We start from the raw sequence: 17,755 nt of genomic DNA, 5'->3' as shown, positions 1-17,755 counted from the left end.
AGAATCTAAAATAAAGTTTCTTAAGAACCTAGCGGTAGGACAGGAATAAAGACGCAGATGTGGAGAATGGACTTGAGAACTGGGGGAAGGGGAAGTGTAAGCTGAGACAAAGTGAAAGAGTGGCATTGACATATATACACTACCAAATGTAAATTAGATAGCTAGTGGGAAGCAGCTGCATAAAACAGGGAGATCAGCTCGGTCCTTTTTGAGCACCTAGAGGGGTGGGATAGGTAGTGTGGGAGGGAGATGCAAGAAGGAGGGGATATGGGGATATATGTATATGTATAGCTGATTCACTTTGTTATACAGCAGCACCTAACACAACAATGTAAAGCAATTATACCTCAGTAAAGACATCCAAAAAAAAAAAAAAGAATAAACACACTTTGCCCTATCCCTCACAATGATTACAATGGAAAACTCTATAAAGAATGAATAAAGCAAGTATCTGAGGAATGTAAAACATTTTTTTTAAAAAAAGCAGGCAGAATCAGGAGGGAAATCAATGAGTTGAACTTGCAATGACTAATTGATAATGAGGTCCCTGTCTTGTTGTTTTAATTATTCTCAACTATATTTTGTCTATAAGAAATCTACTTTAACTATAATTTTATAGATATGTTAAAAATCAAATGATGGAAAAATATATATGTGGCAAATACAGATCAAAGGTAAGTTGGAGTGGTTTTTATTAATATCACACAAAATATTTTCTAGAAAAATGGAAATTACTAGAAATAAAAAGGGACATTACATAAGTATAAAAGGGTTAATTCTCAAATGAGATGTAATAATCCTAGAAGTGCATGTACCTAACATGAACCAAAACTGATATAAATTGTAAGATAAAGAGACAAATCCACAATTATAGTGGGAGAGGTCAACACTCTCTTCTCAGTAATCAGTAGAAAAAGTAGGTAGTAATTCAGCAAGGATAGAGAAGACTTCCACAGCACTGTCAATCAACTTGACCAAATTAAAATTTATAACACACTCCACCCAGCAAGAGCAGCATATACATTCTTTTCAAGGGCATATGAAACATTCTCCAAGAAAGACCATATTCTGGTCACAAAACAAATGATAACAAATGTAAAAGAATTGAAATCATACAAAATATGTTCTCTGACCACAATGGAATCATACTAGAAATTAATAACAGAAAAATATTTGGAAAATGATCAGATATTTGGAAATTAGACAACACATTACTAAAATTCCATGGTCAAAGAAGTCTCAAGAATAATCTGAAAAAACTTTAAACTGAATAAAAATAAAAATACATTGTATCAGAATTTGTGGCATGCAGCTAAAGCAGTGCTTAGAGTAATGTATGTAACAGTAAGAAATTATATTAGAGAATAAGAAAGGTCTCAAATCAGTAATCCAATTTTCCACCTTAAAAACTTGAAAAGAACAACACACTAAGCCCAAGCAAGCAGAAGGAAAGAAATAATAAAATAAAAAAACAGAGGGAACATTTGTTAAAACTGACCCCATGTCAGACCATAATTCTAGCCTTAGAAAATTTCAAGGGATTGTAATCAGACGGCATTCTGTAAACACACTTAAATTACACTAGAAACTGGAAACAAATAGACACCTAGAAAACTCCTTATATTTGAAATATTTTTTAAAGTCATTTCAAAACAATTTATGAACAAAGAAAAAATTTTAAAGGAAATTAGAAAATGTTTAGAATAAAGTATAACAAATATACTACTTATATAAAAACATGAGATATATCAAGAGAAATTTAAATCCTTTGATGCATATATTAGTTGATGCATATATTAAAAATAATGAAAGACAAAATTAATGAGCTATATTCTTAAAATCATAGAATAACAGCAGAATTAATAAAGATTAATAAAAAATAAGGAGGCACAATGAAAAATTAGGAATGAAAATGGGACATAGCTCTGGATACTGCAGAAATTATACAAGGAATAAAAATAATATTATTAAAATTTTGTTAAAAAATGGAAAAATTAGACAAAAGGAATGCACTTCTAGAAAAACACAACTTATTAAAACACACACACACACATGCCTAAATAGTCCTACGATCATTGAGGAAATTAAACCAGTGCTTTAAAATTTTCCCAAATGGAAAATGCCAAGCCCAGATACCTATCCAAATGAGTTTTACCAAGTGAAGGGAAAAGAAAATTTCATTTTATCCCCAAAACTCCATAGAAGAAGAATAAGGGGGAGAAGGAAGAGGAGGAGGAAAAGGAGAAGGGGAAAAAAAAATTCTCCTCAGCTTATCTCTATGACACCTTAATATAAAGCCAGACAAACATAATAATATAAAGGAAAATTAAATGTTCAATCTCCTTCATGAACACAGAAACAAAAATCTTAAACAAAAATATAAGCAAATAGGATCCAGCATTATAATAAAAGTTAATATATTATAAACAACTTGGATGTGTATGGGAAATGCAATTTTGCTTTAATAGGAGAAAATCAAATGACATCCTCTAATGTATAGATTCTCAGTGAAGGAAGAGCTTTTAATAATGCTTTAATGGAATATCAATGTAGTATAAAATCTGTTATTCAACTAAGTAAAGAGGTTTTTTTTATCCTTGCCTTATAAAAGGCATATAAAATTTATAGTAAACATAATAGAAATTCAAAACTATTGTCTTTAATACTAGGAACAAGAGAAAGATGCTTGCTGCTTAATGTCTACACCACTGTAGGTCCTAGCTATTACACCAAGACCAATGAAGGAAAGAAAAGGTGACAGTACTGGAAAGAGAGAAGTGATATGGCTGTGAGCTGCCAATGAGATGATTATCTACATAGAAAATCCAAATATATATATATTTGTGTGTATATATATATATAACACAAAAGTTTGTTATATATAACATACTTTTATATGACAAAAACAATTAAGAAATATAATTTTTTAAATAGTATTTTCATTAGCAAAAAATTACATAAAGCTTCTTCTTTTATGGGAATAACTATACACCTTCATACATGACATCAAAAAACTTAAATGGAGAAGTATAGCAGGTGCTTTTATGGAAAGACTAAATAAGATAAATACATGAACTGTTCTTCAAAGCAATTCCAAAAAAATGGCAGTAGGTTGTTTTATTTTATTTTTTTTAGAGAACTTGACAAGTATAAATATACGAAAAAAAATCCAAGAATAGCCATGAAACTTCCGCAGAAGGAAAAGATGAGTAGGAGGTGTTGAGACTTGTCCTTTCAGATTTCTATCTTAAAAGAAAGTGTCAGAAAGTAAGATGATGTGGTGCTGTCATGAACCTAGACAAATAGCCAAAATAGACAAAAGAGAATAGAAACGGACACCCAGAAATATGGAGACTAGACTCATGACAGGGTGGGCATCTTAGATCAGTGAAGAAAGAGGGACCATTTAGTAAAAAAAAAAAAATCATAGGCTAATTTTTGTTTTCATAGAAAAGAATGAAACTTGATCCTTGCCTCACGGCCTACTCAAAAATCAACTCCATGTGGCTTTAAGACTTCATGATAGCCCCCTTGTCTTCTAAAAGTTGTTTTCTTTTTTTTTTTTTTTTTTACATTTATGATCTAGAGGTAGAAAGCGATTTAAGAAATATAAAAGCCACAAAATACATATTGCATAAAGGAAAAAAAATACATCTGACTATATTTCATTAGGAACTTTAATTCACCAAAACACAGAAATAATGTGAAAGTTCAAGCCATAAACTAGGAAAAGATACAATGCCTATAACTGAATAAAAGGATTTATATCTATAGAAGGATTCCTGCAGATCAATAAGGAAAAGACAGCCGACACAATAGCAAAGTGTGGAAAAGACATGAGATGGCATTTTCCTGAAATGGAAACACACATGGAAATCAAAGATGTGAAATAAAAGTCAACTTCATTAGAAATCAGAAAAATGCGGATGCAAACATCTCAATGAGGTATTTTCCGTCCACTAGTTGGACAAAAATTTGGAAGTTTGATAATACCTAATGTTGGTAGCCACTCCTTTGGAAAATGATTTGGCATAATTTTATGAAAGTGAATATTTGATAAAATAATTTCATACTTAAATATACAACAGAACCTTTTGCACATATATGCTGGGAGGCATGTATGTGAATATTCATGGAAGTCTTGTTCATACAAACAAAACCAGAAATCACCCTAAGTTCATCAGTGAGAAAATAGGTGAAGAAACTGTCTTAAATTGGACAACTGTCTTAAGATGGACAATTATAAAGCAGTGGAAAAGCAGCTACATGCAACAGTATGAGTAAATCCTAGAAATATAATAAGTAAAAAATAATTCTAAAACAATACATAGAATATAATGTGATTTTATAAGGCTCAGAAACAAAAAAAACTTAAACAGTATATTGTATAGGCATACATACATCTATGGTATAACTAAATAAACAACAAAGAAAGGAAAAGGAGTACTAGATACAAGGAGGATGTAATGTCTGGGTTTAAGGGAACTGGGACAGAGAAGGTATATAGCAGGAGCAAAGATTTTCGTTTAATTTTGGTGTGCTTTCATAAATTATGATTATGCTTCATGTTTTACAAGGAGTCTATTTGTCAAGTATTGCATATGAAAATGTAAAAAGAAATGCAGACTATGTCATTCTGGATTATTATTAAAAATGTGCTCTACATTCAGTGCTGAGCTTCCTGTTGGCCAAAGCAAAGAAGTAAGTAAGCTCAGTTCAGGAGTTACTTTGTGAAGCTGAAATTATACCAGTTGTTCAGGAGAAAGAGTGTCTGCCAGTCAGTAACGACTGAGTGATTGTTGAGTGAATGTATTTCCTCTCAAAAGAAAACATAGTTTAATAGGAATAGCTTAACGCAGATTTTTTGTCAGCTTCTCCCTAACACATGAATTTCACAGCAAGTCCTCATGCTCTTTTCCCCTCTATTTCACTTTATCCAAAGTCACAAACAGTGGTCAGTGATTCCAGAATGGACCCTGTCCTAGAATGTGTTCGTGAACACTGGACACATCTGGCCTCCTCCCTTTACTTTCACAGCTGTCAGTCACTGAATGCCATCTCCCAATTATTGTCTGGTTTCTGCTAATATTTGCCACAAAAATGTTTGTTTGCATGTATCTTTTCAAAGTAGTGTTTGTAGTCTGGATTAGTCATTGCTTGGGTAAAGATTTGTATAATCAGCTTATTTTAAGATTAATTCATGAAAAAGAACTCTGAAGTCCCTGTTATCGCTTAATTTGTATAAAGATATTTACTATATATTTTAACAGTGCGATTAAGATTAATATGGGTTCTAAAACCATAAGGTCAAGTAAACATGGATTGGTTGACACTCTAAACACTCATTTCTGATGCTCAGATATTATTATGCAGCCCAGACCTTGTAGGTTTGCAGAATAGCAGAAAGGTCAGAAGTGAAATGAAATGAATATTCTTGACTGTCCCGGGCAGACGGGAGTGGCTGCTCATTCATCACTCTGGGTGTGAGAGCTGGTGGAGTTTCCATAACTGGAGGAGGATGGATGGGGCCCTGGAGGGAAACCTCCCTCAGGCAGACATCAGAACCAACTCAGCAAGACCTGGTGTCTCTGTGGCCCAGGCTCCCCTCTCTTAGTCCGTTTTTCTCCAGAGCTCCTATTCTGAGGCTCTGTTAGTGATAGAACATTACCCTCGGAGACGCTCCAGGCTGCCACTGGCGTACCCTCTGTGGTCATGCCTTCTGACTCAATACTACCTGGCATGGACTCTCCCAATATGCTGACGGGGCTGAGCACTGTTTTCACTTCTCAGGTGGACCACAGAGTAACACTGTCCCCCATAATGGGTTGAATGGTGGTCCCCTCCCCCCCCAAGTAGATGACCACGTCCAAATCCCTGGCACCTGTGAATGTGACCTTATGTGAAAAATGGGTCTATGAAGACGTGATTAAATTAAGGATCTTGAGATGAGATGATCCTGGATTATTCTAATGCTCTCTGAAGCCAATGACAGGTGTCTTTGTAAGAGACAAGGAAGAGGAGGCCAGGTGAAGACAGAAACAGAAATTAGAGAGATGTGGCCATAAACCAACGCACACCTGGAGCCTCCAGAAGCTGGGAGAGGCAGGAAGGATGCTTCCCCAGAGCCTCCAGAGGGAGCTCAGCCCTGCAGACACCTTGATTGCAGACTGCTGGTGTCCAAGACTGTGAGACAGTACATTCCTGTTGTTGCAAGCTGTCCAGCTTGTGCTAATTTGCTAAAGTAAGCACTAGCAAACTAATACAACCCCTACTAGTTTAAAAAACTTTTTAATTATCAATAAATTTTTAATAAAAATCATATAATCCACATAATCCACGTGTCTGGGATTTAAATCTCACCTGATGGATCTAGCTATTTCTAGCTCCCTCTCTGACTATGCAGGTGACCTTAACTCACTCAAGTTCCTCAGGCAGGCTGGTCAAGTGGCTTGGTGCTAAATCAAAACCTTTAAAAAACGTGTATAAATTTCATCTAGCTTATGTAAGTCCCCATTTGACCTAATTCTCACTCTAATTGTTTTTTGTTTTGACTCCATTCTATTGGGTGTCCCATCAGTATCCCCCTCTCTGGTTTCCACTGACTGATGATGCTGTACAACCATAGGAAAGAGAGAGCTGGTTCAACCTCTGGGTTTTTTTTTTTTCAGTCTGGAGGGGACACAGACAGACACTTGGACATCTCACATAGCAATGTTTAGAGCTACAGTAAAGGTAGGGACAAAACATCATGCTGGTGTGTGGACAGAGAAATGTCTCAGGTCTAGGGCCACACTGTAAACAGACCTTCCACACTGATGGAAAGCCCTCTACCTGTGCTGTCCAAGGCCCACCACTCCCAAGTCCTCTCCACATGTGGCTGTTGAACCCTTGAAGTGTGGCTGGTGCAATGAGGAACCGTATTTTTACTTTATTTAATTTTCATTCCTTTAAATTTAGACATCCATATCTGGAGAGGATTTTTTGGAAGTGCGAATCCATGCTCATCCTTGAGCTGGGCACTTCAGTAACCCAGGAGTTGTCTGGGACATTTCTGGGTCACAGATCTAATGTTACTTACTGGAAATGAAGAGGCCACATTCAAAATCCACCCATGAGTCTCAGGGAATGAGGAAAATTAATGATAATTTTTAATCGAGAGGCCATGTGATCATCTCAAGGTCAGGGGAATACATGTGCTAGGAAGTTCCAGTTAAAGCACCTTTTCTGTAGTTTCCAGAGTTATGTCCTTTCATGTGAACCAGAGGTGTGGATTGCCAGGCCACCATACCCCAGTAGGACACTCGCCTCCCACGTACCTGAGCCAAAAGCAGAAGGGGTCTGCAGCCATCTGAAGGGGACAGAGAGTTGGCTCTGAGGACTCCTGCAGCCCAGCACACGTCAAACAAGTAGTGTGAGGCATCTCTTTACATTTCTTCATAAGAAACGTGACTCCAGGACATCCAAGACCCAAGGCCAGGTGGGAGATCAGGGAAAAGTATGCGTAAGTGGCTGACAACATCCAAAACCTGTATTGGACACAGGTGCTTCCAAAGGGAAGGCAAACTGAAGAACAAATTTTAACACAATTGTTAAGGCCTTAGCAGTGTTTTATATAATGAAATCATAAGGAATAGAAAGTCCCTATTCTCAGGTAATTTATATGAGTTGTTTTTAAGTCACAAGAGGGTCAATTCAATTTAGAAATTACACACAGATTCATGGAGTTAGAACCTTGAATAGGACCTTCTATCTCTCCATTCAACTCCAGGCTGCCTGGCTTTCCCGAGGAGCATGTGACCTATGGCCCAAGGGCAGCTGTGGGATTTCTGGTTGGTGGAGCAATGTGGGGCTTTCTCTTTTGAGGTTGACAAGAGTCTGGATTGTCTTGTTAGAGAGAGAATTGGAGCACGAAAACCCTGGAAAGAGCTTGGCCGGTGGTGTCACGTGATCCGTGGAGGAATGTCACATCAGCTCTGATTCACTCATTCATTGCACACATTAGTGTAGGGAGATGCTCGAAGCTGGGTAGGCTGGGCTCGCTCTGCCCCTGAGTATGGGAGAGCAAGGAGAGATGTGGGAGTGGGGGTCTTGCTCCTCCATCTCTCCGAGGATGAGCCTTGGAGACCTGCCTTCTTGCCTCAGAAGGGTAAAAAGACTTCCATTTCACCACTGAGATACCGTAGCCCATAAAGTGTGCCAACAACCTGAGTGACAAAGACAAAAGGCAACCCCACCCAGGAGAGAGGGATTCAACGGACACTAGTCCTAGAGCTCAGCTTGGCTCACACTCTAGCAAATCACACCAGTACTCTGTCTGGAACCTTGAGGGCCCCCTTCCTGTCCTGTATTCCCATTTCAGTGTCATTCTAGGCTTCCTCTATCCCTTGATCCTCTTGTCCTCCAAAGAACTATCCCCTCTGCCCTTGGAAACCCCCTTCTATGGTAGACAAGTTGTCCCACATGCTCAGCCTCCCCACTTTCTGCCTTGACTGAAATACATTCAATCTCTCCTGAGGACATCACTTCTCACTTGCTATTCTTAAAAGGGTTCTTTGTGATGCTTAATTTCCTACCCTGCAAGTATCTTATGTCCAGGAGATAAAATTGTTGTTCCCTTCTCTCTCAACATTGTTGATAAGAGACATTTTAGATAACAAGACATAGAAATGCTGGAAGTAAAATAATAGAAAAAGATATACCATAGAAATACTAGCCAGTATAGCTTGTGCACCTATATTAATATCAGATAGTTAGACTTCAAGGTAAGAAATATTATGAGAGTGAAAAAGGGATAGTTAATATAAATAAAAGGGTCAGCTCAACAGGAAGATATAATAATCCTAAATGCAAATTTACCTATTAAAAATAGCTTCAAAATTATAAACCAAAACTTATCAGACCTGAGAAGAAAGATAGAGAAAAAAACCCACCACGATGATATCTGAATAAATTTTAACACTTCTCTCATTGAATAAAAGAATATTAGACAAAAAACAGTAACGATATAGAAAATTTGAAAACACAATTAACGACTAAGGCTGGATAAAAAGATAGAATACTACATCTCACATATTTTTGTTCCTATTTAGTAGAATAGACCATAACCTGGGCCATAAAGCAAGTTTCAACAAATTGCAAAAGACTGAAATTTTAGAGTGTATATTCTCTGGCTACTGGGCAGTTATATTAAACTCAGTGACAGAATAAAGGAAGAAAATCTTCAAATGTATAGAAAAATTTAAAAGCATACTTATAAATAATCTATGACTCTAAGAAGAAATTAAAACAGAAACCAGGAAATGAAAGTATATTCATGCATATTTGTACGTTATATACACACGTATGTATATATATGTGTGTGTGTGTCTACCTGTATCTTTATCTATCTACATATCTATATGAGTTAAAAGTCAGTGTTCTAAGATTCTGATTCAAGAAGTTAGAAAAAGTACAGCAAATTAAATCTAAGGTAGAAGAAATGAACAATAACAATAAGAACAGAAATCAGTAACATATAAAACAAGTATATAATAGACAAATGAGTAAAACTAAAATGTTGATTCTTTGAAAAATGTGATGAATTGATAAACCTCTAGGAAGACATAAATTAAAAGAGAGAGAGAAAGAAACATAATTCACCAATATCAGGAATGAGAAAGAAAATGAATACTACAGAAGTTAAAAGACCAGACACTATAAAACTCTTAGAGGAAAACATAAGAAAACCACTCTTTGACATAAACCACAGCAAGATCTTTTTTGACCCAACCCCTAGGGTAATGAAAATAAAAGCAAAAGTAAACAAATGAGACCTAATGAAACTTAAAAGATTTTGCACTGCATAGGAAACCATAAACAAGACAAAAGACAACCTCAGGATGGGAGAAAGTATTTGCAAAGAAAGCCACAGACAAAGGATTAATCTCCAAAATATACAAACAGCTCATGCAGCTCAATATCCAAAAAACAAACAATCCAATTAAAAAATGTATGAAAGACCTAAATAGACATTTCACCAAAGGAGACCTACAGATAGCCAAGAGACACATGAAAAGATGCTCAACATAACTAATTATTAGAGAAATGCAAATCAATATTACAATGAGGTATCACCTCACACCAGTCAGAATGGCCATCATCAAAAAATCTACAAACAATAAATGCTAGAGAGGGTGAGAGAAAAGAGAACCCTCTTGCACTGCTTGTGGGATGTAAATTGATACAGCCACTGTGGAGAAAAGTATGGAAGTTTCTTAAAAAACTAAAGATAGAACTACCATATGACCCAGCAATCCCACTACTAGGTATATACCCTGAGAAAACCATAATTCAAAAGGACACATGTACCCCAATGTTCATTGCAGCACTATTTACTATAGCCAGGACATGGAAACAACCTAAATGTCCAATGACAGATGAATGGATAAAGAAGATATGGTACATATACACAATGGAATATTACTCAGCCATAAAAAGGAAAAAAATTGAATCATTTGTAGGATGTGGATGGAACTAGTGTCTGCGAAACAGAGTGAAGTAAGCCAGAAAGAGAAAAACAAATATCATGTATTAACACATACATGGAATCTATAAAAATGGGACAGATGAACCTATTTGTAGGGCAGGAATAGAGACGCAGATGTAGAGAACAGATGTGTGGACACAGGGGGGAAGGGGAGGGTGGGATGAATTGGAAGATTAAGATCGACAAATATACACTACCATGCATAAAATAGATAGCTAGCGGGAACATGCTATAAAGAACAGGAAGCTCAGCTCAGTGCTCTGTGACTACTTAAATGAGTGGGATGAGGGAGGGGGTGGGAGGGAGGTCCAAGAGAGAGAGGATATAGGTATACATATAGATGATTCACTTCATTATACAGCAGAAACTAACACAACATTGTAAAGCAATTACACTCCAATAAAAAAATTAAATGGATTAAAAACTTTATGACATGAAACTTGAAAATTTAGATCAAATAGATAAGTTCTTTAAAAGACTCAATTTAGAGAAAGTGACACAAAAAAGTAGAAAGTCTCAATAGTTCTATATCTGTTAAAGAGACTGTATCAGCAATGAAAATTTTTCCCACAATGAGAATTTCAAGCCCACATGGATTTACTTTTGAAGTCTACCAAATATTTAAGAAAGAAATCAGTTATATCTTAAACAAAATCTTACAGACAGTTGTTTGATGAGGTCAGTATAACCTTGACACAAACCCTGACAAGAACATTGCGTGCAAAGAAAATTACAAGATGATATCACACACGAACAAATATAAAAAATCCTAAACAAATATTAGCAAGTCAAATTCAGCAATATATAAAAGGATAATGCAACCAAGTGGGATTTTCCAATGCATTCAATCAAATATAAAATAAAATTGCTTTAACCATCAGTAATCAATGTAATTTACTACATTAACAGATTAAAAGGGAAAACTCTATGAAAATATCAATAATGCAGAAAGAGAATTTTATAAAATTAAACATCTATTCATGATAAAATATATAAGCAACCTAAAAATAAAAGAAAACATTTTTAATGTGATAAACAACCCAAACAAAACAAAACAGAACACTTACAGCTAACGTTATACTTACTGATAAAATATTAAATGCTTTCCCCTGAGGTCAAGAATAAGATAAGGATGTACAATGTCACCACTTCTTTTCAATATTGTACTAAACAAAGAACCTGGTTCAATGAGGCAAGAAAAATAATTTTTTAATCCTAATTAAATGATAAAAGAAAAAATATTAAATTAATGTACAGTTATTATGATTATGTGTATATAACTTTCAAAAGAATCTGCCAAGAAATTATTAGCAACAATAAGTGAGTTTATTAAAGTTGTTGGATACAAGGTCAATATACAAAATTAATGGTGTCTATATACTAGAAACAAATAAATGAAATATAAAAATTTGGAAAATACCATTCAAAATAGTATTAAAAATATCAAATACCTAAGAATAATTTTTGATAGATATGCAAGTCTTAAAGATATGCAACACAGAAAACTATAAAACATTACTGAAATAACTTAAATAAGACTTCCGTGGAGAGATATGCTGTGTTCCTAGATTAAATGACTTAATATTGTTATTATGTTCATTTTCCCCCCAAATGATTTTTAGTTTCCATGAACGTTTAATCAAAATGCCAGAGGGTTTTCTTTCACATGTTTGAAAATTGGTAAATGAAAATTTACATAAAGACAAACATTAAAAAATATATATATAAGTGAAAACTTACATAAAATATTTATAGAACCACAGAGGACCATAGATAATCAAGGCAACACTAAAGAAGAGGAAGCTGATGGGTTTACACTATAAAATATCAAGACTTTCTATAAAGCTGCAGTGATGACAACAGTGTGGTATTTGTACAAGGACAGACAAATGGATCAATTTATCACGTGATTTATGACATAGTCCTTATTGCAACTCACTGGGGGAAAGGAAGATATTTTTCAATATACGTGCTGGCTAAAAATAACCTTGACCACTATCTTACATGAGTCACAAAAATTAATTTGCAAAGGATAATAGATTAAATGCTAAAGGTAAAATGATCAAGATTTCAGAAGAAAACATAAAATAATATTTCCAAGATTTGCAGGCAAAGATAAAAAAAAGGATACAAAAAGCATTAACTATTATGGATTGAGCTGCATCCCCCAAAATAGATATGTTGAAATCTTAATCCCCAGTACTTCAAAGTGTGACCTTTCTTGGAAATAAGTTCTGTATAGAGATAATCAAGTTAAAATAATGTGATTCGAGTTAGTCCAAATCCAATATGACTGGTGTCTTTATAGAAAGAGGAAATGTGGACACAGAGACAGACATGCATAGAAGAAAGAGGGTGTGAAGAGACACAGGGAAAATACCAAGTGAAGATGGAGACAGAGATTGGAATTATGCTGCTACAAGCCAATGGACATCTGGGTCTACCAGGATTTGGAATAGGAAAGGGAAGATCTTCTCCTACAGGTTTTAGAGGGAGCATGGTCCTTCTGACACCTTGATTTGGGATTTCTAGCCTCCAAAATGGCAAGACAGAAAATTTCTGTTTTTCTATGTCACTCTGTTTGTGATACTTTGTTATAGCAGCTCTTGGAAACTAATACACAGTAAAAATACAGAGCGATACATTGAACTTTATTAAAGTAAGAACTGTGCATGGAACAATACCATCAGGAGTTAAAAGACCCGTTGCAGAATAGAAGCTGATATTCGTGATAAGGATGTCTTACAAAGGGCTCCATTCCAAAATATTTAAAGAACTTTTACATCTCAATTAAAAAAACAAACTTGAAAATAGGCAAAAGACTTGAATAGAACCTTCTTAAATGTGGACATTAAAACGGCCAATCAACATGTAGAATATGCATCACACCATTTGTCATTAGAGAATTTTAAAGTGAAACAACTACACACTCATTAGAACAGCTGAAATTAAAAAGACTCGTTAATATTTGTTGCTGGTGAGACTGGAGAACAAGATTTGTTACGTTTCTGGTGGGAGGGTAACTTGTACCATTTTGGAAACAGTGTGGTTGAATCCACTAAAGTATATACATAGACTCCCTGACCCAATGATTCTTCTAGGCACATACCCAACTGAAATGAGTATGTTTGCCAAGAGACACGCAGAGGAAGGTTCAAAGCAGCTTTCTCTGTAAAAGTCCCAAATCGGAAAGAGCACAAATGTCCATCTAAAGAAGAATGGGTGATAAAGTTGTAGAACTTTCATACAATGGAATGAAAAAGAACTACATATAAATGGATCTCACAGACTCGATGTTGTATAAAGGAAGTCTGACACAAAAGACTACTTATGTTATTCTGTTAACAGGAAGTTTTGGAGCAGGTCACACTAATCCGTGGTGGTGGAAGTCATCACAGTGGTTACTTCTGAGGATGGCATGTGGGAACCCTCTGGAATCATGAAGTTGTTCTCTAACCTGATCTGGGGCTGGTTATATGGCTGAATACAAATGTCAACATTTATCAATGTTATAGTTTAAATTAAGATGCTGTATCAAATGCAAGTTAAACCTTCAACAATGTTGAAAAGGGGAAAAAAAGAATACATTATCAGATTATAGCCAAGAAAAATGTGAAAAAGGAAAACTGTGAGGAGGAAATACTTCCCTTAACAGATAATCAGAAGGTATTATAAACAGGCTGTATTTGAATCACTTTGGGAGGGCATAGTAGGAACAGAAAATAAAAAAGTGGCTCTCGTTAGAGAATCCAATAATAAAGTGCTTATGAGGGACTTCCCTGGTGGTCCAGGGGTTAAGAATCTGCCTTCCAATGCAGAGGATGCGGGTTAGATCACTGGTTGGGGAACTAAGATCGTACATGCAGCCAGGCAAATAAACTCACGTGCCGCAACTAGAGAGAAGCCTGCAATGAAGAGCCCTGCGTGCCATAAGGAAGACCCAGAGCAGCCAAAAAAAGAAAAAGGAGAACGAATAAATATCCTTAAAAAAATAAAGTGCTTATGAGGTTTAAACAATAGATAAGTTAATATTTTTTAAGTACTTAGAAGAGTGCCTACATTGACTAAGCGCTAGGAAAGTGCTAATTAATCAATTCAATAAGTAAATTAGATTAGATTCCTGTATATGATGATTTAATATAGTATAAAAACTGTGTTTCAATTTGGGAGAAATAAATGCATTATTTAATAAGTGGAGCTGCCTCAACTGCCTATGTTTTGAAATAAATTGATATACAATTAATATATATTGAATACATAATGAATTTGTAATATACTATATAATGTATTTATTGTTTATATTATATATTTATTATTATGAGTTTATATCAGTGTAATAAATATTAACCTTATTCACTACCCTGTTTAGCGAAATTTTACCAAATCTGCTTTTTCTTTGACTATTTTGTGTTATAATTCATTATAAAGATATTTACAATTTTTATATAGTGAAATGAGTCTATATTTTAAAACTGCTGAGCTTCTTGTTGAATTGTCTTCTTTGCTCCTAAAATACTTGTAATTTCTTAGATTTGTGGGGGGAAGGGTTTTCTTGTTTTGGTTTTTACATATCATAAATAGATGACCAACTTAATATGTATATATATTATAATATATAATATTATTTATATAATATATAATATAATAATGTATATTTAATATCTCACATGTATAAAGAGTTCTTAACATTTAACAAGAAAAAGACAAACAGCCCAATAGAAATATGGGCAAAAAGTGTTCAAACTCACTAGAAGTCAGGGAAATGCAAATTACAGCAATAAAGAGATACGATTTTTTACCTCTATGATTGGCAAAGGGAAAGAGCTATATTAACCATTGCTGGTAGAAATATGGAGAAAGGACACTTGAATTAGAACAGTCTTCCTTTTTGTACAGTAGTTGGGCCACATTTTTAAAAATTAAGAAGGGGCATTCCCTTCAACCAAAGAGGCAATTCATTCCTGGGACTCCTCGGTAGTGCAGCAGTAGGTGCCAGGACTTTGTGAGGATTTTGCACAAGAATTCTCTCCTCCATGGCTCACGAGGGCAGAGCCCTGGCAGCAGTGCTGGTGGAGAGCATATGAGAATAAGAGCAGCCATGAGAAGCATGAGCCAGTTGTATAAAACATCTCTGAGCTGAGCTGAGGGACAAAAGAAGGCGACAGAAAGTGCACAGTTCTATGACTGGGGTTTGTAAAAAATAAACCAAGACCACAAAACCTTGTGTATTAATACATGAGAACACTGATGTCTGTGAGCTCAGAGAAAAACACAGATGGTTGTGTATTGTCTCGTTAAAGTGTTGGGGATGACATGGGGGGAGGAGGGGAGGGAGAAAAAGTCAAGTAAAAATTTAAGAAATATATATATATATGTTTTCTATCGCTTCATGTGTGCACTTATGCAAACGTATGTGAATGCGGCTGCTGTTAAAAGGCCCTGGGTGTCAAGTTCATCTTGCCTTGCGCAGAGTCATGAGAGCTGGGGGATCCTGATGTTCCGGTTCCCAGCCCCTGGGGGGTGTACACCGAGACCCCCTCCACAGTCCTGCTAGAAGCACAGGAATAGAGGAGGCCTGAGCTGTCCTGAGCTGGTCCTAAGCTGACTGGAATTGTCCCCTGCCCTTTGGTGGTCAGGTTGGCCCCAGTGGAAATCGCCCAAGGACAGGTCGGGGATGGCTTAGTGTGGAAAGCGATGGAGGGCTCATTCTCTGCCTTGTCCCAGCTGGAGGCTCACCTGGAGCAGCTCACAGCTGACTGCCCCAAACTCCTCCCAGTGACTTTCCCCTCAGAGACCACGTGTCGGAGCAAATGGCAAATCATAAAAAATAAGCAAATAAATAATAGGCCAGAATAACAACAGCCACAAAAGCAAATGGCCTCAAGAATTTAGCTTTTTAATATTCATTCAAAAATAAAAGAACACATGCTCCTTGCAGAGTAATTTATTTATTTATTTTTTGGTTGTAAATTAAAAAAAAATTGAAGTATAGTTGATTGACAAGCAGAGTAATTTAACAGCACAAAACTGTACAAATAAAAAGGTACAAGTTCCAGCCCTCACAGCCTAGAAATAACAGCTATTAATGGGTGGATATGTATATAGCCTTCCAGACTTTATATATCTCTTATATGTACATATGCATGACATATACACACATGTATACAGGTGTGTATGTATGTATACATGTATATGTATGTATATTACATATATGTGTATGTATATTACATATTCTAAACAAAAATGAAATCATGCCAATACATATCATTGTGCAAATCTGTTTTTGTTTTTGCTTTTTAACACTAAACAAATATTGTGGACATCCCTCCCTTTCAGGCCAGGTAGAGCCGCCTCACCTTTTGAAAGAGCTGTCTGCATAGCGTTTGCTTCTATGAATGTTCTGTGACTTTGCATCCCTATAGTGCTGAGGCATCTAAAAGTCAGATTCATTGAGATTTTTGCTTTTCCATATGTGATTGCAATGATGTCCCATATCTGTGTACTAACAGACTCATGTTAACCTTTCTGTAGGAAGGATACCTACAAGTGTTTGATTGTAAAATATACAGCCATCCCTCAGTATCTGTGGAGGATTGGTTCCAGGACCCCCGAGGATACTAAAATCATGGATTCTCAAGACCCTCACAGTGGGCCGTTGGCATCCGCGGTTTCCACCTTTAAGGGTTCAATCAACTGCAGATTGAAATTGATGGGGAACCTGAGGGTACCGAGGGCCCACTGTGCTCATTCCCAAATGGTTATACCGATGTGCGCTGATCCAACAGCCTGCAAACCGCCCATTTCCCACCCTCCATCCTCCACCTTTACGAAGTGTGTCCCTGTGAGACACAGAGACCTTCGACTCACTGTGTTTACAGTTTGTACTTCTGTGTTCACCAGTGAGGTGGTTTCTTCTGTGTGTTCCTTGGGGAGATATAGCCGACTGGCTCAGGGGTTCACATCTATTTACGACTGGCATATAAAGAAGACCAGGAAAATGGCTCAGTACACAATTAATAGTAAAATATCTTATTAACATTAATATTAGTTTTAGTTGATAATTTTTAGACTTTCTAGGTAGGCAAATAGTGAGAATTTTATCCTTTCTTCCTAGTATTTACACTGCTTTTTCTTTTCCTTGTTGTTAGGATCATAAGGGAGAAAACATGATGACAAAAACTGTGCTCTTGAGCAGACATTCCCTGTGGTTCTGACTGTAAGGCAGCACCC

This window comes from Mesoplodon bidens (genome assembly GCF_964165515.1).
Source record: "Mesoplodon bidens genome assembly, chromosome: 1".
In the NCBI taxonomy this organism is placed as follows: Eukaryota; Metazoa; Chordata; class Mammalia; order Artiodactyla; family Ziphiidae; genus Mesoplodon; species Mesoplodon bidens.
This window is presented reverse-complemented; position numbering follows the sequence as displayed.